The sequence below is a fragment of the Ixodes scapularis genome, unplaced genomic scaffold (genome assembly GCF_016920785.2).
Source record: "Ixodes scapularis isolate PalLabHiFi unplaced genomic scaffold, ASM1692078v2 PGA_scaffold1__304_contigs__length_218370807, whole genome shotgun sequence".
Taxonomy (NCBI): Eukaryota; Metazoa; Arthropoda; class Arachnida; order Ixodida; family Ixodidae; genus Ixodes; species Ixodes scapularis.
This window is the reverse complement of record NW_024609846.1, coordinates 91,932,049-91,955,833: the sequence shown is the minus strand read 5'-3', so window position 1 is coordinate 91,955,833 and position 23,785 is coordinate 91,932,049. Positions and strand designations below refer to the sequence as shown.

General features: G+C 42.5%; 1 pseudogene; it reads right to left on the bottom strand.

The window, feature by feature from the left end:
* The window catches only part of LOC115319935, a 72,327-nt pseudogene that overhangs the window by 2,161 nt on the left and 46,381 nt on the right, over positions 1 to 23,785 (bottom strand).

Below are 23,785 nucleotides of genomic sequence, written 5' to 3'. Positions count from 1 at the left end.
TTTAACATGATATCACTTTCATAGAAAATACATGCGCTCCCGTGCACCCGTGGTGAAAAGAAAGCTTTTGCTTTTAATTACAGATTAATGCAGAAACTACTCACATATGCCAGTGATATAAAAAACAACTGGTCAGCATTAAACTCAGTCACGCACGGCAAACGCTGCGGTTTGCCGGATTGCTGCCTCAGCAGTTCCTGATGAGCCTGCGGAAACAAAGAACTGTTTCGTCTAGAGTACACAAAAAAGCTGTCACGTTTATTTGACTCTCGGATTTCTTAAGATAAATGTACACAACGCTCTAAAAAGACGATGACAAGCGAGCAACAGTGGACAAGATAAGCGTTCAACTCACAGTTTAATATTCATTGAAGGAACAACAACTATGTGAACAACCATGACGGAATCAACGAGTACGTCCCCAAAAATGCGCACTAGTCACCTAGTTGTCTTTGAAAACTTGTGTTTGTCCTTTGTCCCACTTCTTAGCCTTCTCTAGGGATTATTTTCGTCAGATCTCTAGTTGATTCAGTTTTCCTACCCTTTCCTCTTTTCTTTTGAACAGGCTGCTTACCCAACAATTGTCGGTCCACTTCGGTTCTATTTTTCCACCACAATAATAATTATGTCTTTAACATTAGAATGACATTTTCAAACAGCACGCTGCTATTGCCGATAACCCTCTTATATTGATAAAGCGGGTTGATTTCGGCACATGGGTGTTTAATTATTTATTTTCATCTATATCAGGGGTGGCGAGGCTGACCCGGTCTAAGAGCCGCAAATAAAACTACGAAACTTCCAAGAGCCGCGGGGGGGAGGGGGGGGGGGAGGGGGGGGGGGTCAAATTTGTGTTTAGAGCAATTAACGAAACTTGGACTACTTTGAATATATCCGAGTCAAAAGCAGTCCAACTGTACGTAAAGTAGCAGTAGCACAAAATTACCAACCGCAACCTGTCTTTAGATTTAAAATGGGTTCCATTTATCTTTCTGGGGAAGTGCTCGTGTGACCGGGAGGGAGGCGGGGGAGTCTGTGTGTGTGTGGGCCGGGGGGGGGGGGGGGGAGGGGGGAGGGAGCCGCGAGCCGCATTTTAACACGCGAAGAACCGCATGTGGCTCGCGAGCCGCAGCTTGGCCACCCCTGATCTATATAAATATATTTTTTTTTTTTCAGAGATAATACCATCGTATTCTACAAGGCGGACCCGAAAGTAACCTGAACGAATTTCGGGATGGCGGGCAGTTCGGATACCAGCTTCCACCGCTAGCTGCACTTTGCGGCACCCCCTCCTTAAGCTCCTGTTTAGGCTCCCTTCGGGAGCCAGAGTTGCGAGTCTGTTTTCGACATGCCGCCGCGCCGCTATTCACCGAGATCTGAACACAAGAGGGGCAGGATGAAATGAAATGAATGAATGAAAGTAGACGTTCAATACGCCCCGGCGTACAATCCCCTGCTTTTGAGCCCGGCGCCGCTATTCGTCGAATTCAGTCACGTGAAGAGCAGGATCAACATGCATCGCAGGAAAGACAACCCATACGAAGATGAACACGCAACTCTGGCTCCCTACGGGAGCCTACACAGGAACTCTACCCCTTCCAAAAGCCGTCCATGTAAACGTTTTTGTCATTAAATGTTAAGAATAGGGCGAAAATAAGGGTACTTCACTGGTTGAATATCTTTCAATAACCTTAGGCGCGATGGTTGCCAGCTCTTGAGACTAACCATCAGCCATAAATATTCTTCTAGCGGAGGCAATGTGCTTAAAAAATACCCCCAATCACAATTTCTAGGTAAGGATGTATTCGAGTATTTAATTTCAGCAGGCTAGAGTTGACATTTGTGACTCTTCGTAACTGAAAGGGCAACGGAAGTGACGTTGTCGTCACGGCGACATTCAGATCGCACTCAAGCTTCCTTTTAACTCCACTCGCTGCGGCGAAAACTACCACTACTGCTTTCAGATATATGTATTTAACATTCACAGGTACAGGATGGTACAACATGTGGGGAGCTTGGCAAGATTCGGTTCACATGAAAGACGGGTGTAGCGAAATCGGCATTTGGGTACAGATACAAAACAGTAACTGTGCGGTGAAGTGGACGATAAAAAATTAGATTTCCGCTAAGTAAGAGTTTTGACCGAAACCCCGATCGCGAACCCCACATACGCAGTTCCTCCTTATGTTTCAGAATTTTTTTTCTCGTCAATGTCACCTTTCCTGGCTCAGTAAAATCACTCAGCACTTTGAAGCTCTTATTTACTCCCAATCTATTGCAATTATATATTCATGTATTTCCAGCATCATACTGAAAGAAGAAAAAAATCCTGCGCTGCGCTACGCGAATTTTTTAAGGCCGTCTCTGCTTTATCACGGGGGGAATATGCGGCGCTGGCGTCGCTGCCGCTTTCGCCGCTCCACCCCGGCTCCCGCTGGCTCCGCCCATTGACCAGACGCTCTCTATACTCGGCTCTGCATTTCCGGGTCATTTTTCCGGTCGGCGTCGTCTGCTAAATTTCTAGGGGCATGTTCCGAATATTTTCCCCCAAGCTATTTAAAATCTTTCCTCGATTTTTTTTTCTTTTTTTTTGCAGTATCCGATTTGAAGGAACAGTGTGAGGCCGTGAAAATCTTTATTTTCTTTTAGCTAGAACGGCGTCGGAAACATATGTAATGCTTCAGGAAGCTTACGAAAAAGAAGCTTTGTAGAAATCGCAGGTATACGAGTGGTTTTCTCGCTTCAAGTCTGATAGATTGTTGATCGACGATCAACCTGGTACAGGTCGACCCTCAACCTTCTCAACTGATAAAAACACCAAGAAAATTCCTGCATTGTCCACTTCGAGCTTATTTTTTTCTGGTGAAACTATTTTTTAGGTGTTTGACCTGAGACCTTTGTGACATTTGAGCACCTCAGTGAGGGGAGACGCCCCGATTTGTGGGGATGGGCAAGGGGATGGTTTCATTACGACGATTCCCTATTACACACTGTCCTGTGAGTGCACTAATGTATGATCAAAACTAGGATAACACCGCTTCTCCCCCCTTTTTTTATTTGAACGAACCTCGCCTGTTTGACTTTTTTCTGTGCGCCCCTAGAAATAGTCCTGAAAGTAAAAGTTTTGTAAACTTCGAAGGTCCTTCAAAGCATACATTGCAAAAAACCGTGGTGTGATTTTGAATTGCTTGGGGAAAAAATTGACAACACCCCGTACATTTTTATCAGAAAATTCCGATCGGAAAATTGACTCGAAAGGGGTGCCCCTAAGCGCTGCTGGCGCCGGAAACTGGTACTACGAACGGCCCGCCCTTCGGAAATTCATTCAGTTGTTTTTGGGTCCCCCCTTACTTCTATTTGCTGATTTTGTATTAATTTACGTGCTGTGTAGATTCTAAAACATAAATTAACTCTGCCATACAGCTGCTTTGATTGTCGTACATAATTAACTCTGATACTCACCTCGAATGCAGTCTGTAAGGCCTGCATATCGGCAATATTTTCGACAAATGTTTTATATCCACTAATCTGTTAAAAATGCATGATGCATTAGGTATTGCACAAGTTTCCAAACAAACTAAGCAAAATATATTACATTCAAGCCAGTTTCTTCTTCCGTCTGACCATCATACAGGTTCTTGACACACTTTTCGATGGGAGTGAAATTCTGCGTCGTTTTTTCGTTCCACCATAGGTGTTTGTTTCCATAATCGTTGTGGTAATTTCCTAAAACGTATTATAGTTTCAAATAGATTTATCAAATGTGCTTTAATAATGTACAAACCTGGGTAAAAAAAGCCGTGATTGAGCTCGTGTCCTAAAATCCATCCCAGGGTTCCCATTTTGACAGAGCTGTAGCCGTTGAAGGTGAATATATATTAATCTCATACACTTTAGTTAATTTTAGAGTAGCAAAGCCAGGCTCGATTGTTGAAAGCGTTTTCATCGGAACTCACGATGGCAGTCCAGACGAGTAGAACGGGTGTTGCAATGTCACCGCCGTCAAACCTGATGAAGGAAAGTGTAAAATAAGTTATAAATGTTGTCACGATAATTAAAACCCACACAAAAAAACTTTACCAACTGAATTTTCCAGAATCTCATAAACGGCAACAACTTCGGTCACGTCATGGCGCAATCTAGAAATAAGATTGAATATTTTAAATATGCTTCTCAATTTAATTTTAATGTAGCAAGTGGGGATGTACAATTATTGTAAAAAAATGCAGTTAAGTCTATTTGCGTGACATTAAGTGCACATTGTTTCACTATTTTCCCAACTTCAGCAAATTGTACGAGCTGATGCTTCAGTGAAGCAGCTCGAACCAGGCAACCTCACAACAAACGTTGCTTTTGTTCATGCATGTCATTTCTTGCTAATAAACCCAACCGCTTTGAATGCGCCAATGACGCACTCTAGGATTCCATAATCATGTTTATGTGACTCCTTGATTTTGCGTTAACTTCGATCCAAGTTAAGGGAACTATGATTTGCAACCGAGAAAAATGAAGTGACTCTTCAAGCAAATATTCGCTAGTTGTACACCACGCGAAAGGGTGAACAAAAACACGACTTCGGCGATTTTTTCAATTTTACTGAAACAATACATGTCTGATTGAAAAATTGCACCGTTTAGGCTGGAGCCCAGAACAAGCACTTTTTGCCACACTATACTTTTGATGGCAGCCGTTTAGTAGACCGATTTTCCCAAGAGCGTTGGAAGTATGCGTGGCGCTACCATAACCTTAGCTCACAGGAGGCAGGAGGCAAAGGTCAGGGAGCCGCGGAGCCACAGCAAGGTTTATGCACTGTTCAGAAGCAGTGAAATTTTGTGATGCATTGCGGAACCGGCGGCGTAGCCAAACTGTTTGGTGAGATTGGCGTTATGTATAGTCACCGGCTGCTTAAAGGGTTACTTCAGCAGATTTGAAATATACCCGTCGTGTTGGAGATAGGCTGAATATGATCCACAATATCGGTAAATGACAATCGCACGTTTGTATTTTGAGCCTGATGACTGTATTTTTCGTTATAAACGGCCCACTCTGGCAGGCGCTCGGGGAGCAGCCAGTGGAGAGCACTTGACATCCGGCGCAATCGTGACGTAGATTCTGTCGGGACGAGCAAAGCCGCAGCAATGCTGGCGTCGAGAGGATGTCCTTGCCGTTCCAACCACCGAAGTGGCCAAAGCACGCCAGCGATCGGGCCACCGCAACTAACCCCAAAACTGCTTTTGTACGAATTTTGAATTACGGGTTAATCTCCTATATTATTGTAAAGGAGTAATAGCGACGCCTGGGCCACAAACACGAGAGTCCCGGTGAGAGGAGAGTTCCTCCTTCCCCTCTCCTCTCACGGTGGCCAGACGTGAGACAGGCATCGTCACTACCTGTCAAGGATCCTAGACGGACATTACAAACGAGGCTTTAGTGACATCCACCAGGTGCTTCTGGCTAATCGTATACTTAGATTTAAAATTCCTTTTCATTTCTTTTTCAACAAGAGATTGGCACGTCTTACGTGTTACCGCTGCCTTGAACACCAATGAACTAAGAAATAAGCGCGGGAATTTTGATGTAGTACCCATTTAAAAGGACACTGAAACAAAGACGAAAACATTTTTTTCTACCTGATTTGAACAGGCATGTCTCAAAAATTATGTTCGTCGAAAAAAAAAAATAGTTTGCCCAATATTTATGTTACAACGCGAAGATTTCGATTTCCGGGCGAAACCGAAACTGCACACCTGTGGAATGATGATGATAGGTTTTGTATCCAACTAGTGTGCGCTCTGAAGCAGCACTTAGGTACAGCGAAGTTCGCTGGACCTCAGTGTGACCTCAGCGTATGATTTTAATAAAGCAAAATATTTCAACTTCTCGAAACCGAAACCGGAACATGAGCACGGAAGCTCACGGCTCACGGCTCACGGAAGCTGATGTGGACAATGTGTACCGAGGAAGAGGGGAAAATGTAGAGGACAGAGTGGACAGAAGTCACGTGGCTACGCCCGATCGCATTTTTTTCTCCACTTCTCTGGCGTGTGAAGCAGACGACGACGACGACGACGAAGTTGCGTGCACCGTTTGTCGTGCGGCCGTTTCTTATTTATGTTCATACGATTAAAAATCGATTGTCTGGTACCACCAACGACAGTTCAGAAATAGCGGCTCCACGGCCTTCGCAACGTTGTTCCGTCATGCACCGCCATTGCGTCGTTCAGCCCACGTAGTAGGTAAACATGATGAAATACAGACTCAGCAAACACGGAGCACCTACGTAGTACATGCACTTCCGTGATCTGTGCAACATTTTTGTTTTTTGCCAACGTTTTTGGGTTTTTTGCATGCCAAAAAAACAGGTTTATTATATATTTTTATTTTTTTTATTGAATATTCAGTTCGGTTCAGTTCAGTTTAGTGTACCTCAAAGGCATTTCAGATGAAATTTGTTACATGAGGGGGGATCAATATACATATACAGATGGCAAAAGAGTGACGACAAAATAAATAATAGAAAAACGCAAAAAAAAACTACAAATAGATAGATATCAGAACATTACATGTAGAAAGAGTAATTAACAGATAAACATCTTAAAGGGGCCCTCCGGAGCGTTCTGCGATGGTCTATTTATGGCGGTAACTCAATCTATAGGCCCTAAGGATCCTAAAGATCATAAAATTACGGTCATGCGCGGCGGATTTCCCTACTAAAATTGCTATCAAAGTCCCCGGCACGCCCCCCTTTCTGAGATGACCCCGGAAAAAGGGAGGGGCATCTCTTTACGCGTCAGCCAATAGCAAGCGAAGGATTCCGGCGCCACTGCGCGTCACCAACGCGGCCGACCGCCGACCCGCGGAGGAATCTCTCGAACACGACCGGACCGTCGTCAAGGGACCCGGACTTTGTGCTCGGCAGACGTCGTTCGTCGCACCGCACCGTCGCGCTGCTACTGCAATACGCAGTCGCATTCCACAGATGACAAGACAAATTTTGACTCGTTGGCGTGGAAGGATCGCAAAGCTGGCTTCGGAGTCGGGATCCACGGGAAGAAGGAAAATGTGCCCCGCAAACGCACGCCTGCAGACGCCCCGGGAAGCAGACGAGCCGACGCGCCGACGCATCACCCCCTAGCAACAAGCTTGCGGGGAGAAAACATAGTTCGCTGGTTTTGGAGCGATAATTGCGGACTATGTTTCCCGCACCACAATCAGTTTACGTTTTTCTCAAACTCTAATTTACAACAAGCTTAAAAAGTGTTGCAATAATAACGTTCGCATTCACCGCGAGATGCAGTATTTCCATTGGTCAAGTTTTAGCGATGAGCAGGGAATGGGGGTTCGTCTTCCAAGAGAAAATAGTCCCGATATATTTCTTCTGCCATCTGCTTAATAAACGGTTTTGTAATCTAAAACTTTGTATACATATTAACTTGCACCTACTACGCAATATAACAACATAAACAGACGATCGCAGAAAGCTCCGGAGGGCCCCTTTAAGGATCAACGCTTTCAGGTGTGCCTTGCATAGTTCACGAAATGTCTTCGGGTTAGATGCACGTACTATAGATTCAGGAAGGGAATTCCAGTTAGTAATAGCGAGAGAAAGTGGGGAATGGTGGAATTTATTAGTTCTGTCGAATAGAGGTTTAATTTTTAGGCTGTGGTCATGACGCAAGGAGATGTGAGGTGATTGGTGACAGTTTGTGTTTCAAAAATCAGAAGAGGAATAGTAATTTGGAATACATTTTAGCGCTCAATCTATAGGCCCTAAGGATCCTAAAAATCATAAAATTACGGTCATGCGCGGCGGATTTCCCTACTAAAATTGCTATCAAAGTCCCCGGCACGCCCCCCTTTCTGAGATGACCCCGGAAAAAGGGAGGGGCATCTCTTTACGCGTCAGCCAATAGCAAGCGAATGATTCAAATTCCAAAACCAACTAGCCCAACAAAATTGAAAAAAATTCCAATTTTTTGAGCGCTAAAATGTATTCCAAATTCCAAAACCAACTAGCCCAACAATCGACTCTACTGAGGAATAGTAAGTTTTGTGAAAAAGGACAAGACGAGCAAGTTGAGTTCTTTGAGATAGAGGGCATAGACCGAGGTTGAATTTTAGTGCAGTTACGCTTGACGTTCGCAAGCAGTCATGTGTTATAAAACGTGAGGTTTTGTTTTGCACCGATTCGAGTTTAGTAATGAGATATGATTGATGAGGCCACCAAATAAAGTTGGCGTGGTCCAATTTTGATCGGACGAAAGTCTTATAGGCAGTTAGTTTAACACAACGGCGAGTGGGGTATAGGTTACGTTTTATGTATCCTAGAGATCTGCATGCACTAGCCACTATATTGTCAATATGAGTATTCCAAGTTAAGTCGTCAGAAAATGTTACGCCTAAATATTTGTAAGTTGGTACTTTTTCGAGAGGCAGTGTTAGTAAAGTGTAGTTACGTACAATAGGAGATCGCTGGCCAGTGAATGTTAAACGTTTGCTTTTGGTTACATTGACCTTCATCCGCCACGTGTTACACCAATGAGACAGAGCATTTAGGTCCTGCTGTAGTAGTAATGCATCTTCAGGGTTAGTGATGCGACGGTAAATTACGCAATCATCCGCGAAAACCCTAATAGATGATGTTATCTGGTGAGGAAGATCGTTAATATATATAAGAAATAAAAGCGCACCGAGAACGCTGCCCTGGGGGACGCCAGACAGTACAGGCAGGCTTGGTGATCTGGCATCCCCAAGGTGAACAGCTTGCTTACGGTTAGTTAAGAATTCAGCTATCCAGAGTATAATAGATGGATGGATGTTAAGTTCAGAAAGTTTGTATAGAAGTCGCTGGTGAGGAACCGTGTCAAATGCTTTAGAGAAGTCGATGAAGATGGCATCAGTGGGTTTGGAGGAGTGAAAATTGTTATGCAAATCGGTTACAAACTCAAAAACTGGAATTCGCATGAGTATCCCGACCTGAAACCATGTTGGTTGTTACATATTAATTTATTTTTCGACAAATAGTTCATGATGTGAGATAGACGACATGTTCAAAGATTGTGCATGGCACACTTGTCAGCGATATAGGTCTATAATTCGAGTAGTCCTGCTTGTTTCCGGATTTAAAAATAGGTAGAACTCTCCCGAATCTTCAGTCCTCCGGGAGGGTCGCCGAGTCAAGCGATTGTTGAAACAGTCTACAAAGAAGATAAGATGATATGTGCTTTGTTATTCTGAGAAGTTTAGGGCAAATATTGTCGTCGCCAGGGGCTGAGCTGCGGGAGAGTTTTTCGATTGCATTCAGGATACCATTTCGGTCAAAGGCAATAGGTTCGCAAGAAATTTTAAGTGGTCTACAGATCGGATCACAGCGTACTGGTAAGTCTTCTACGGTGAATACGGACGAAAAATAGTTGTTAAAGACGGCAGCTGATTCAAGGTTTGTTAATACTTCGTTGAGGTCGTTGCTCAGCTTAGGGAGAGAGTCATCCTTCTTTTGACATATTGTTTTCCAAAATTTCCGAGGGTTGGTTAATAATAAATTTAGCAGGTCTTGCTTGAAGTATTTGTTCTTCGCGTTTTTTATGCTATTTTTGAATTCCTTAAAACAGTTTAAGTACTTTGACATATCAGATACAAGGTTGGTTTTTTTAGCTCTGGCAAAGAGACGCTTTTTTTATTATTTAATTTTCTGAGTGTATTCGTAAACCAGGGTTGATCAGCATTCGTTTTTAACATAATTTGAGGTACAAATAGAGACTTCAACTGCTTAAATTCGTTTTTTAGTAATTTCCAGTTTGACTCCACAGATCTTTCATAAAAATGGTGTTCGTATTCTGAGCAAACTGATTAAAAGCCTCGTTTAGGGCACATTCGTTAACCTTGATGTATACATTAATGAGTTTAGGACTTATCTTTCTAGTCACTAATGGCAGAGACATTTCAACTAAAACAGTGTTATGGTCGCTGATCCTCTCAAGAATATGAACTGACCGCACATTATCCGCACTCGAGGTGAAAACAAGGTCCAAAACAGAATGTAACCGTGTGGGTTCGTTTACAATTTGAACGAGACCATAGCTATGCGTCAGGTTAATAAAATTTCAAGCTTCTGCACCAACCGCATAAGAGTTAAGAACAATGCCCCCCTTTCATGACTTTGAATATATTTTGACCCGTGACTTTGAATATATTTGGCACGCCTAGTTTCAACGACACGTGATCATGGAAAAGAAAGTGAGGGTGTCTGAAACCGGCCGCTTCTCGGCCAGCTGTTTTCGGGAAAAAAAGAAAAAAAAAAGAGCAAGTCTCGTGCCGCCAATTGTGTTTTGTTCAGTTGAATTCCTTCAAGTCATGCTTAAATAAAAAACTCTCAACCAGCACAAATACCCTAATCATGATGTTTAAAACCCGAGACTGTGGTGAAAAAAAATTAGGAATCTAAGTCGAAAAAAAAAAATACACAGGAGAAGACGTCTCAAGCGCAACTAAATCGTTTATTTTCTCTGCTTACTCATATACCCCACCCCCCCCTAGACACTAACAACTCCTCCCCGGACATACAGTGCATTCACAATGCACCGATTGGTGCATTGTGAACGTTGGTGCCGGTGTCTATCAGAATTGTGCAAGGAGCGCGAGAAAATAAACGATTTAGCTTGGTTTGAGACGTCTTCTCCTTTGCCTTTTTGTCTTCGCCTTCAATATTTTTTTTTTCGTTTTCCTCACCTAAGTTTCCGGTATTAAACATCATGATTAACTATCGCCAGCCTGCCTGCTCACTCACTGTCGTTTCATTAATACCCTGTCAGTGTTCCTCCAAAGGGAAGCTGAACCAAAATCTGGATTCCACAAAACACGCGGCAAAAGCGTGCAACGGGATGCTACAACCACCAAAACATCACCCATACAGCGATATCTCAAACGGATGACCGTACTTTAAAAAAAAAAAAAAAGGAGGCGCATTTGACAGAAATGTTTACGTCATGTTTTCCCGAGAAGGAGAGCGAACGGCCTCGCGTCTTCTCCGCCTCGCCGCCTTGAGGGAGCGAAGCGAAGAGAGGAGGGAACGAGAAATCTCTACGTCACGCGCCTCGTCGGCCTGGTTCAATCTCGACCTCTTTTTTCCAAAAATACGGCCGTCCATTCTAGATATCGCCTTACGAGTAGTGTTGTAGGGGTCGTAGCGTCCCCCGCCTACATCTCGTGCATTTTTTTTTAAATCCAAATTTCAATTCATCATACATTTAAGATATGCATGATATGGCTTTGTTATCTTTCGCGTTTGTTTATTCGCGATTTGTTCTTTTGCACAATCGGCTAATGGTTAAAACTTCTAAGATATTTGATACAGAACGATAATAAGGCGCTCGGCACTCTCTGGGCGTCTTTAAAACTGTCCATGAGGTAAGGAACGATATCGGCTGCTTCTTGTTTATGCTAGTGCAACAGAAGAGATAAAGGATTGCTTTCAATACAATATATTGGCTAAGTAAAAAAAATGCTGAGAAGTAGCCACATGAATTCTGGCGTTAACCACACGCCAGAGAGCTGTTTCCCCTTCAAACCCAAAATAAAGGTTATGGACAAACACAGTCAAGTTGGCAGCAAGCAATTCTTAACAGTTATTGGAAGGCGTCCAGTCCACAACTACCTGTGCTTAATTCGGAAGCACACGAGACCACAGCAGTGGCCCTAAAGTTCAGCGACACTAAAGCAAACTTGCTGTTTTGCTTCTTCCTGGAATAATGCACATCTATGCAGACAAGTGCGTTTTTCTGCGTCATTATCATTTTCCTTCATATTAACTATTTAAGAATCGTTCCGTTTATCTTGTCAATAATCACGAATCACACATCCATATTTTTCCAGAAGGATTATAGTTGCTTGAAGCGACTGAAACGTCCTGGCTGCTAAACCATTCTATTTTATTGCGAATATTGAGAAGACCAAAATATCAGTAAGACAACACACATGAAAACGGTAAGTGTGTATTGGCTACCTCTATCATTTTTGCTTTATGCGCTTTATTGCTTCTGGGTGCGGGTTGATATGCACGGGCATCGGTTTATAGGCAAGTCTAGGTTTCCGCTCTTCTGTTCAATATTCAGCGTATCTATACAAATGTGTTCGTTTTGTGTTTGAATGTACAAGGGCGTGCATATGTCTGAGCATATCTTTGCGAGGAGTGTGTGCGACCATTTTGGGCGAGTGCGACAGCGTGATGTTCCGCACATGCGATTAGCTCTCACTGCCCAACCCCGTGCCTGAAGCGCATCGGTGCAGTCAGATAGATATATGTTAGAGAGTTGAATTCTCGCAACGGGGTCTTTTAAGAAAGATGCATGGAATCAAACTAAGTTTACTGCCTCTGTTTACACCAAATGGCAGTACAGCCAATATTAAATTATTCATTCATCGAACGAACCCTGAGGACCTGAAGGCATTATAAAGGGGGAAAGCATATACAATAAAACAAGCAGAAAACAGCGATGCATGAATGATATAAATAAAATAACATTAAGCACTCAAATATGTCATGGACCATTGCAGTAATGGTTAGCGATTGCTTTCTCAACAGGTTAGTGTTTGTGATGGTAGCAATGGAAATGGACAGGTGGTTTTATTTTTGTGGTACGCGAGAAAAGAAGGATGAGTGAAATGTCACTGTTAATGAGCTCTGGAATGCGTAAAAAACAGGTGTGCAATATTATGTAAGAGAACTATGAAGTAAGGAAAATTAATACATGCATTCATTAACTGCGCATGCAAAGGGTTTTACAAACGACACTGAGACGAGAAAGAAAACACGACGTACAGACCTCATTCATAAAATTATGAATAACCAACTAGCGTAATTCCAAGCACTATTACTATATCATTAAAAAAGAGGGCGCGGTTCAGAAATCAATTATTTCTAATTTGAGAACTATGCACTCATAGAAATAAAAAAAAGACACTGCAAAGAATGAATGATTCTGTTTGTCTTGTCCGACATACTTCGCAATTTACTGTATAGAGTCATAGCTGGTAAAGTCTGCCAGCAGACTCAGTGTGCTACAACGCAGAGCAATGGTAGCACACCAGTGCCTCGACCAGTGATTGCGTCTGTGCGCGTGACCAGGTACTCGAGTGAGGCGTCGTAGTAAACAAAAAGAAAAGAAATATTCCTCATGCCTATACTTTGGTCAGCACACCTCAATTTCTTATCCCGTATTACACTCTACAAGCAGCCCATGCGTCTACTTTCCCGCACAACACTCGAAATGCCAATCGCCGCAATTTACGGAGGCAGCTCAGCGAATAACTATGCCAAAACATATTCTAAAAAAAAACGCAGTCTGAGTTGTGACATTAATCAATGCAAGACTTCACGCTTGCATTGCTTAATGTCAAAACTCAGACTGCTTTTTTTGGTCTAAACATATGTTTCGGTATCGTCATTCGCTGAGCTGCCTCCGTAAGTTGCGGTGATTGGCTTTCTGAGTATTGTGCGGGAAAATAAACGTACGGGATTTTTTCAGAGTGTAGGAACAGTGCGAACCCTATCATTATTGATCTAGAAATTTACACCAAGGTTTCATACAGTTGTTTTCCCGCTAAGGGGATTAGGTTGACGAAATGGCCTCATGGAGCAACCATTACTACTTTTAACGCCTCTTTGCTTATAAATGTAGAGCAAAAACAATGTTTTTCATCTTTGCGAACCACCGTTAATATCCCGGCGGCTAAGTCCCAAATATGTTTGCCGTGACCTTCCATTATTAGCAGCACAGTCTACCGGGAAAACTTTTCTAGTAACTCTTCCAACTTCTCCGTACTGTGAAACAATTATGCTCATAGGAAACGAGAAAGCAAAGGAGATGGCAATTGTTTGGGTTATTTAATTAGGCATATATTTTCGAAAGAGTGAAGAGGAACTTCTTTAGAATTGAGGCATAAATAGGCTAATAGGGGCCGGTAAGTACTATAATGCGACTGGTCTGGTGTTACGTACAATTTATATCATGGTCTGAATATTCCCCAGGAGGAAATCATTCGGGAACGAGCATGTGCTTATCGCAAGTCTAGCAATTTTCGGTCAGGTTTTCTTCTTTTACAGCTGGTGTGCTTAAGCCATGTTGAAGAATATGGAGAAGAATCATGGGTTGCGGACCAAAAGCCAATTGATGTTTTTTTTTCTCTAGAAATGTTTCCATCCAAGAGGAAGGATATTTCCAGCAAAATAAGTTAACAAATCTAAGATGCTTATTAACTAAATAGGAAATAACAAGTCATGGTCGCAGTTTAAGATACATTTATACACAAATACAATAACTGAATTATTGCTGGAATATATGTCCAAACCAATTTTTTAAATACCACCAGCTCTGAGCACTGCAATGTGGTACAATGACACCTGTAAATATTTTTTTTTGTAAGAAATAAAAAAAAAATTATACTTACTCTTGGCTCCGATTGTGAGGCCTGTGTAACTTCTGTAATTTACGAATTGCATTGTTTTTCCTGAAGCTCAGGTAAGTATCAAGGAAAGGGTCCTCTAGTGATACGTTTCCAACCTGCATAAAACACCATTCAAGTTCGTGCATTCACTTAAATACGCGTTCTAACCGTGCCTTTAGCAATAACGTTTTTGAGTTTTGTCATAAAATCTTTATACTTTCGCGCTTCCCAAAAATGGCGCTACTTCCAGAAAAATTGTTCGGCTGCTGTTAAATAAATTTAACCCAAGAGCGAAACCCTGATTAAAGCAGCAATTGCATACTGATATAGTTGTGCATTTCTTTTTCTATTTATCTATGTGATGAACTACTCAGATACATTAAACACGTGTAAATAAAATTTTCCGTCAATATGCTCACGTGTTTATATATCTCTTTTAAGACATCTTCTTGATTTATTCCTTCTGGGTAGCCTAATTTAAAAACAACATTGTTAAGCTGAAAACAAACAAAAAAACATTATTTAGTATATAAATCCGTCAAATACTTTAGTTCTGATTTCTGGCCAAATTACCTTTTCTTTTGCATATTCTTTGGTCTCATTGTCCATCCATGTGTAATTTTGGATGACAGCTCGAAGAGCGTCTCTAACACTTCCGGCGATAGACTCAACCTGAAAATAGGTGCATATTTCCAGCCCGAGAAATGTTTTTTATGATGCTTGATATGCGTTTTGAATTTCACACATAAATCATTAGCTGCACGCAGTGAGAGAACGAGTATAGCTTATTTCCGTTCTAAAGGTGCTTGCGGCATAATGACAATAAGAAACAATTTAAATTATTTGTATCAAATTGGTTTGTACCGATTCTCTTTTCCACAGAGAAAATCAAATAACATATTGTAGACTAGAAGTTTATAGAATAAGAAAGTAATGAACACGTTGGTGCTAAAAAGAGCTACTATTTACCAGTTTGCACATTGGCATACATTTTTGTTGTTGAATTTTTGTTCTTTCGAACAGGGTTAGTGTAAATGTGGCAGAATTTTTGCGCGCCACCGATGTGGCGTTTTGTTTGAAGAATTGTTTCATAGGTCCTGGTACGTGCTGGACGTATGCTCCGAAAAATCAAGGGAAAGGAGGAAACGAGAGCGCGCGTGGACATCGGAACGCCGAGCGCTGGTTGGAGTGATTGGGGGGTAGACGTAAAGCTAACTGCCTTCGTCTCCACTGCACTCGCCGAACGCGTTCGAATACAAAAGCCAAACATCGGACGCTGGCTTTGTGTGTTTTCGCGCGTTAGACGGGTGCAGTGGCGAAAATGCAGCTAGATTTAGGTCTACCCACTAATCTTTCCAATCAGAGCTCGGCGTTCTGACGTACCCACGCGCTCTCAGGTACTCCTGTCCCTCACTTTCTTGGCGCATTGTTTTTTTCCTCAAAGGCGGGTTGGTATCTATCCCAGTCTGGGTAATTGTCCGCAAGTCTCCTCCCTAACCCAAGGGCAGGAGCATCCAGACGCACAAACATATACAGCCAAAAGAACACCTTAGTGCACTTGTCAATGGGCAGGCCGTTTTTGTAAACCAGACGAAGTGCCCACAACGCGGGTCTCGTGTTGTCTGTCTCCGTTTTGTCCTCGTCTTAAGCGCCATCATGACGTGACCAACAATCTGCATTGACTCGGACACCAGCCGCGCCGACGGAGACCTCGGATCTTGTTCCTGGGTTTGGAAGGTCTAACAGCGGGGCTCCCCAGCGCGACTGAGGTTTACGAGAAGAGCTGCGTTTATTGTCGGAGCGTTGGGGGGGGGGGGGGGGGGGGGGGGGAACCATGAAAGTGGTCTCCGCACTCTTAGAATCCTGTGTGGTCCTTCGCTGTGCTTACGTGTGCGAAACGCGTGTTGTGCCGGGCACGTTTTCTGTTTATCCAGTTTTTTAACGTACCCAATGCTCTCGCTTCGTGGTGGCGGAACCAATTTCCTCATGATGCACGTTTTGGCGATTCTCGCCGGAACCGTCGGAATCAGTTTAATTTACCGGCCAGAAGCAAACAATGGCTCTAGAAGGGTTGAACTCTGAGCTAATTAGTAATTATTCATCCTGATTAAAGCACGCGAAAGTCGAGGACATTATATAAAACAAACGGCAGACAAGCGCTCACTCGCAACAGGCAGTTTGATAAAACATCAGAGACCAAATACAAAAGAGAGAGAACTGCCTGTTGAGAGTGAACGCTTGTCTGTCATGTTTGTTTTCTAATTTGTCCTCGTCGCTTGCAAACTTTTTAACCAAAATGAAACCAGGGCTCGTGTCTTAATGCTTAGGCTCTGAGCCGTGGACATGACCTTGAGAGCTGACATTTTGGCCTTCCGGTTAGGGTGGTGTTCCTCGTCCGATCGGTCGAGAGTGCGTCGGGGCCTGTACCCGATGGGATTCTAACTAGACCCTGATTGGATAGGACAGGCCTCGGTGCACTGATAAGACCTCTGGCCGGACGGGAGGTTGTTGAGTTTGAACTGACGCGTGCGCGGGCCTTTTTTCCCGTGGTGTGCCGTGTTACTTTTGTCGTGCGAGACAGCCCCTGCTTTCCGGTTGCAAATTTGCGGGCGTCTTGAATGTACCCGAGAGGACCGTTGACATCAAAGCTTCCGTCTCGTAATTGTTAACTTACGTAAACCGTACGCGCAATTAGTCATAGTTATTTTACATTTCTGCTGTTTTATGTAATTGCGTTACATATCAGTAAAGTTCTTTGTGATTTATTTATTACTGCATTAGCCTAAAGATTTTTGAATTCTCTCCTATCGGCTACATAAAGAAGCACCAGCAACCGGCATCCTCATTTACGATTTTTTCCGTCCACGTCGCTAAAAACACCTCGAACGTTTCCAATCAAGGTCCGGGATAAAGCAACCTGACATCTCTACTGCTAGCTTCAGTGTGGAAATAATATTACAAAACTATTGACCACATTTATTCGTAGGGTACTTACATCTTTTTTCTGTGTTGAATTAAAGTACTTATCCACATACAGCTTTCCCAGCCCGTAGCCGATTATGGGCTCATACGGATCGTTCAATGCGCTGATGCAATGTCTCCATCGCGGCTCCTGTCCCTGGAGGCCTCTCCACACTTTGTTGAAATTAAAGTTGAGTGTTCTCATATAATGCGAAGCAATCGGTCCTAATTTGTACAGAAGTCTCCATCCAAAATAGTTGTTCACTGTCACCCTGAGGGAAAGACGGTAGATCGATTGTTTCTGATAGGCCTATTCCGCTACAATGCCGAAGACCAATCTTCGCCATCTCAAATACGCGGTTTTCTTCTTTTTTTTTAGTTGCGCCAAATTTAGAAAAAAAGGCTGCTAAATGTCATGCATATGCAGGCAGAAAGTTTGTATTCTATTAGGTCCTTATTAATATTCTAGGCAATATAAAGTTTTAAAAAACCCGGCGCCTCGCAGTTTTTTTTTTTAATTTTAACAATAGCATGAATGTTTGTAATTCTGGACAAACGCCATCGCAGAATAATTTGTGCATACTTATTTTTTGTATTAGGAGTGCCTTAGACACGCATAATTTGTTTAATTAGTACTTATAAATAAGCTCTAGAATCGAATATTCAGCAAAATAACTCCATAAATCATCGGGCCGACAAGACGACTCGGTTCGGAAAACCGCAAGTAATGACTATTCATTATGAAATATATGTTAGTTTCTACCAAGTTCTCAAAGATAACTGTAATTATTTCGTAGACAAGCGCGAAAGACATAGTGGTAAAAAATATTTCCAGCACGATGACTACGGCTTCTATTGAGAGTTAAAACACCTTGTAAAGCCTTTTTTCTTACCCAGATGTTTCATTGAGCAACTTCATAGCTCCCTTAAGGAATCTTTCATTGATAGCATTCACTGCTTCCTCTCCGGTTAAGTTCATTGACGCATCTTGGAAGATATTCTTTAGAAGCTGAAACCACCCTTCCTGGCAAAAAAAAAAAAAAAAAAATCATACTTGCTCCCATCCAACTCGTACACCTGCTCTCGGATAGCTATTTATAAAGTAAGGCTTACTGATTTTAATTTCCTATCAATGTCTTTCAACTTTGTGGATGGCTCGGGCTCTTTTGAGATGGGCTTGTAGATTCGTCACTTCTCGCCTGGAGCTGCAATATAAGAGCAGGCGATCATCCTGTGAACAGATTAAATTTTAACAACACCAATTTTGCACCTAGCGGCTTCAAATGATTTTGATCATTAATATTACTAAACGGACATTGGCTGTACCTCAGAAGTTTCGCTTGGAGTATCTTGTATGAGTCGATATTTAAAGATGCTTTGAGTGTCTAGATTCTACCTCATAGTTTAGAGTAGGTTTAGTCACCTTCAACTGCAGCGATTTTAAAAGAAGTAAGCGATTTATGTTTAGAATATTTGGACTCATCCACCACTGGCAAATTTGGTGATTGACCAAGGGATATATTCGTAGACGTGTACAACCCGCCTCCGACAAATTGCATTTCTTTATATATATATATTTGTGGGCCATTTCGGCCATTCCAGTAAACAGGCGAACTCCTTATATGCGGCTCTGCTCATTACTGGCTTGCAGCCCCGCATAGATAAAATTCGTCTTGGACATATGACATACATAATATTGTGTAAGCACCGACAATATTTAAAAAAAATGTGTTTATAAATTTCGAAAGGCGTTGGCCTTAGCTTCAAACTTTAAAGCATTTTAATGATATTAGGGAAGATTAGAAACGCTAATGTTGGAATATTCTCCTTGTTTTAAACAGAGACTAGACGCTTTGTTTATTGCATTTTCCTCACAATATAGCTTCTCAGTATATTCTAGTCTACACAAATGACAGTAATTAGCTATGAAATAACCAATGTTAAACATATACATTTAAACACATGGGCCCTACTTTACGGCTCGAGTGGCACGTCGTCTTTCGATGGAGTTGCGTTACCACTATGTCCTCGGTCGAAACCAGATGTATAGAAATTTAATGTAGTATTTTTACTGAGGAAATCGAACATCTTTATGCATTAAGGCCACGGTCCCACTGAATGTGGCAGTTTAGGTACTTTTTGGCAGGTCATTACTCATCTCCTTTTAAATGTTGTTTAGTAGGATTGATGTCACTCGAAAGGCAATGCAATCCTCTTTCATTTGATATTATGTATGTGTCGGTTTTTACTATTCATGCGCGTTTGTAGCGTTGCGAATATGATGGCGCGGACCCTCACTTGCTCCGCTAGTTCATGTTTTATGAACGATCCATTAAAGATAGCACGGTTCCAATATAGCAGTTTTGTTAAGATGATGTCGGAGCAGAATGTAACGATACACTTTTTTGATATTTCCACTAGTTTGTTTTTTTCATCCCTCCAAATTTTGCCCTAAAATTGACATCTTTCAGCACAAATATGTTTTTAATGACAAGCGCTAGGGCAATGAAATTAGCTACAGATGTAGTGCTTATAATTGGTAATATGCAGAAAAGACTTTAATGTTGTGTAAATTTTTTTTGTTTAGATATTTTATATCAAACGTAGCACTTTTTTGTGCTTCAAGTCATGGTACTTCAAATGCCGCTAAGGAAATAATTAAACTATGATAAAATCTTTTATAACATTTAGAGCTACAATGGTTGCCCAAGGGGTGGACGATGGCTTTTTTTCATTTTCAAAGTCATAACGCTCCAGGATCCCTTCAAACTTACCTGTTTTTGACGCATACCTTTTTTGGACATCAAACAGATTTATTGGCATCTAATAACATTCATTGTTTGGAATAGATATACATTGCGATGTATTAAATTTTCAAAATGATCTTGCTTTGGTTTCTTAATAAGTGTAGAGCTTAGCTAATTTTAAAAACAATTAAAAACTGTTTTGGGTGTTTTGTTGCGCTACCTGGCGGATGGCAGACAAACTGCTGATTTCTAGTGTTCAAAAAATTTCCGAGGGCGGCGTTGGCGTCTGTATCATCATCAATCTCCGTGTCTTTTTACCTTCACATTTAAAAATATATTGGAAGATTTACTATCAATAAATGAATGGTTTAACTACTGGGTCAGGTTAATAAATCTAAGACAAATGATTACACACGCGTAGCGTGATATAATGTGTTCATTATTCGATATGATTGAAATCAATAAACAATAAAGACGAAGAGGAAAATAATGCACCCGAGTTCACTTGATGCCTAGCGTCACTAAATGAGCTTTAAAGTATCGGCACTCCGTTTCCCAAAATTGTTTTGGACGCCGCCATTTTGAGTCTTGTTCAGAGCAAACGCAACTGCCGATCGTCATGATCCAAAAGTACGACTTCCTCAGCATTAGATGCGGTGCTAGGAAGCTGATGCAATATTGCAATGCTCTGTCGCGGGTTGTTTAAACATTTGTGGGGGACGGAAAAGCGTTTCCTGTGATTTTAGATAAAGCTTCAGGTAACTGGCAACCATGATTTTAAGCCACAATATGGCCAAGTGCCGTTAATTTGAACCGTAGCTAATTTACTGGCACAAGCGGGAACAATGAGGAAGTGGCAGGTGTCAAAAGTAGTGGCTTGTGGAATCCACGGGGCTTACGTCATGGCCCCTCCAGGTATTACAAGCCTCTTGAAGAAGAGCATGAATAGCGTCATTAAATAAGCTACTCGTTAGAGTAGCGACACTTGGCCATATTGTGGCTTAAAATCAAGATTGCCAGTTATTTGAAGCTTTATCTGAAATCACAAGAAACGCTTTTCCGTCCTCCACTTTAAACAGTGTGCGACAAAGCAAAGCAACATTACATGAGCTTCCTAACACCGAATCTAATGCTGAGGATGTCGCACCTTTGAATCATGACGATTGGCAGTTGCGCCTGCTTTGCACAAGCACCAGAATGGCGGCGTTCACAACACTGTCGGGGAAGAGAGTGCCGATGCCCTAAGCGCAGCTAATTTATTTGCTCTGGTTCCCGCGAAACTCCTTTTCCCTGACTGAAACTGAAAGTAAATATGAATAATAAACCATTATTATAGCTTATTTAGTTATAACCAACTACACATAAGGAGAGGACGAAGCGGCCGGGTAGGAGAAACGCGGGTTTTATATGCGACCGTTCTAACCATCTCAAAAGAGAGAACGCGCGAACTTGCGCTGGTCTAAAAAAAAAAAAAAAGAAAGGCATCCAAAGAAAAGAGGCGGCACGCTGTGATCTTTGTTATTATGCGTCTAATTGCAAATTGTTGTGTGTATGTTTATACAGCCGGAAGTTAGTCCGCCTTAGTGGGCGCCTGACTCTCAGCTGTAGATGAGCAATTTAGCCAGTGCGGTACAACCGCTAGCCTGGGGTCTTTAACGTGCACCACGCAGTAGTGATACGCGACCGCACGCCGGTACGATGCTCTTCCAGATCGAAACGGGCAGGGGTGGGGTGGCTTCTGCAGCGCGAGCTTTCGCTCCAGGTGTTCCGAGCTGGTGTGCGCTAGATAGACCATGCACTCGGCCACCGACCCCCCCCCCCCCCCCCCCCCCTTGTGCGTCTAATTTATATACAGGTGTAAGTATTTGAAGATCGACGATGGACGTCGATCGTCTCGAGGTAATGTAACGTAATAACATTATATAAAGAATAAACTTGTTGAAGGACTGAACGACTCAATTTTTGAATACTTCGATTGTAATATGGCGGTAGCCTATTGTACTTACTGTTGATGAAGAGCAATAGGAGGTGACCAGGTAATGATTAAATGATCAAGCTCTATAAGGACGACGACATTAGTGGGTGTCGAACCACAACGTACAGTGCCAGACCTGTTTCAAGTATCGTGTACCCAAAGACTTCCTTTGCCCGCAACAGAATATGGTAGAATCAATGAGGATGCTGCTTTACTACTGTACGTGAAACAGGAAAACTGCACTGTGCAGAAGTGCGGCTCATTCGTTAATAGGAGGGACGGATTTCTAGCATCATTCCCTGATTGACGATTACGTGTTAGCACATCCATCGAGCCAGTACGTCCACCGAGCCATTACATCCGTCGATGGATGTAATGGCACGGTGGATATACTAGCTCGTTGGATGTGTTGACATGTGTATGGATGTAGCTGCTCAATGGATGTAGTTACTCGTTGGATATAGTTGCTCGATGGACGTAGTTGCTCGATGGATGTAATAGCTCATCCTTCCTGTTACGACGCCGAGCTTGCCATTACATCCACCGTGCTAGTACGTCCATAGAAGCCATGATGGCCGCCATTGGGCTTTTTGCGTTATTAGCATTCTTATGTGGAGAGCAAGTTCGTCTGCTTCTTTTGCAAGGATTGTGGTGACGTTAGGACACCGAGTTCTCACTGTTCCTGAATGAAGGGTAGTGTGCAGACCTCAAGCCAGCTTGCCTTCAGGTCTACCCACTATCTTTTAGTCAGAGCCAATCAAAGCTCGGCGTCTTTCTGACGTCACCGCAACCCCTGCGTAAGAAGCAGGCGACGTGATCTCCGCATTGCTTCGGGAACCAAAGGAAAAAAAGGGTAAACCCCAGAACGTTAGTGTGTAACAATAAAATTCTCTGAGGCATTTTTTTTTTCGCAAGCCTTATAAAAGGTGTGGTTCTGTGTACCGTCCCAATTCTATAATAATGTTAATATTTAAATACTTTTCAGGGTGAAAAAAGCAGTAACTAAAGTGTGATAAATGTGGAAACAACAAACAACAAGCCGGCGATGCGTGTTCGACTTTGCAGACGCCGAGGGCCGCAGAAAGTGCATGACGCACAGAGTGTCCTTTTACTCGCTCTAGTACATTCAATTTAGCGTATAACTTCAAAATAATGTGAGCTATTATACAGCATAGTAAAACGAAGAAATAAACCAGCGTGATTGATGGGTGTAATGGCAAGTTTTTGGACGAAGCTGATTGATGAATGTAATGACACGGATGTGATGGGACGATGGATGTAGCGGCAAGATGGATGTAATCACACGCTTTTGGACGAAATTGCTCGATGGACGTGATGACGCGGTGGATGAACTGGCCCAAAATGGATGTAATGGCACGATGGATGTACTGGCACTATGGATGTACGGGCACGATGGATGTAATGACTCTAAATTGGACGTAATTGCAAGGTGGATGTAATGGCACGATGGATGTGTTGGCCCCAAGCCCTGATTGACTACTTGGAACAAATGGCCTCGCTGACCTAAAGTGTCCCCGTTCCAAAAGATTCTTGAAGCATACTTAAACCGCAAAGGAGTATTAGGCGAAAAATAAGAAAAAGGAGCCTGGTGTGCAAGGTCCAAATCACCACCATAGCTTCTACTATCAAACACAAGGGC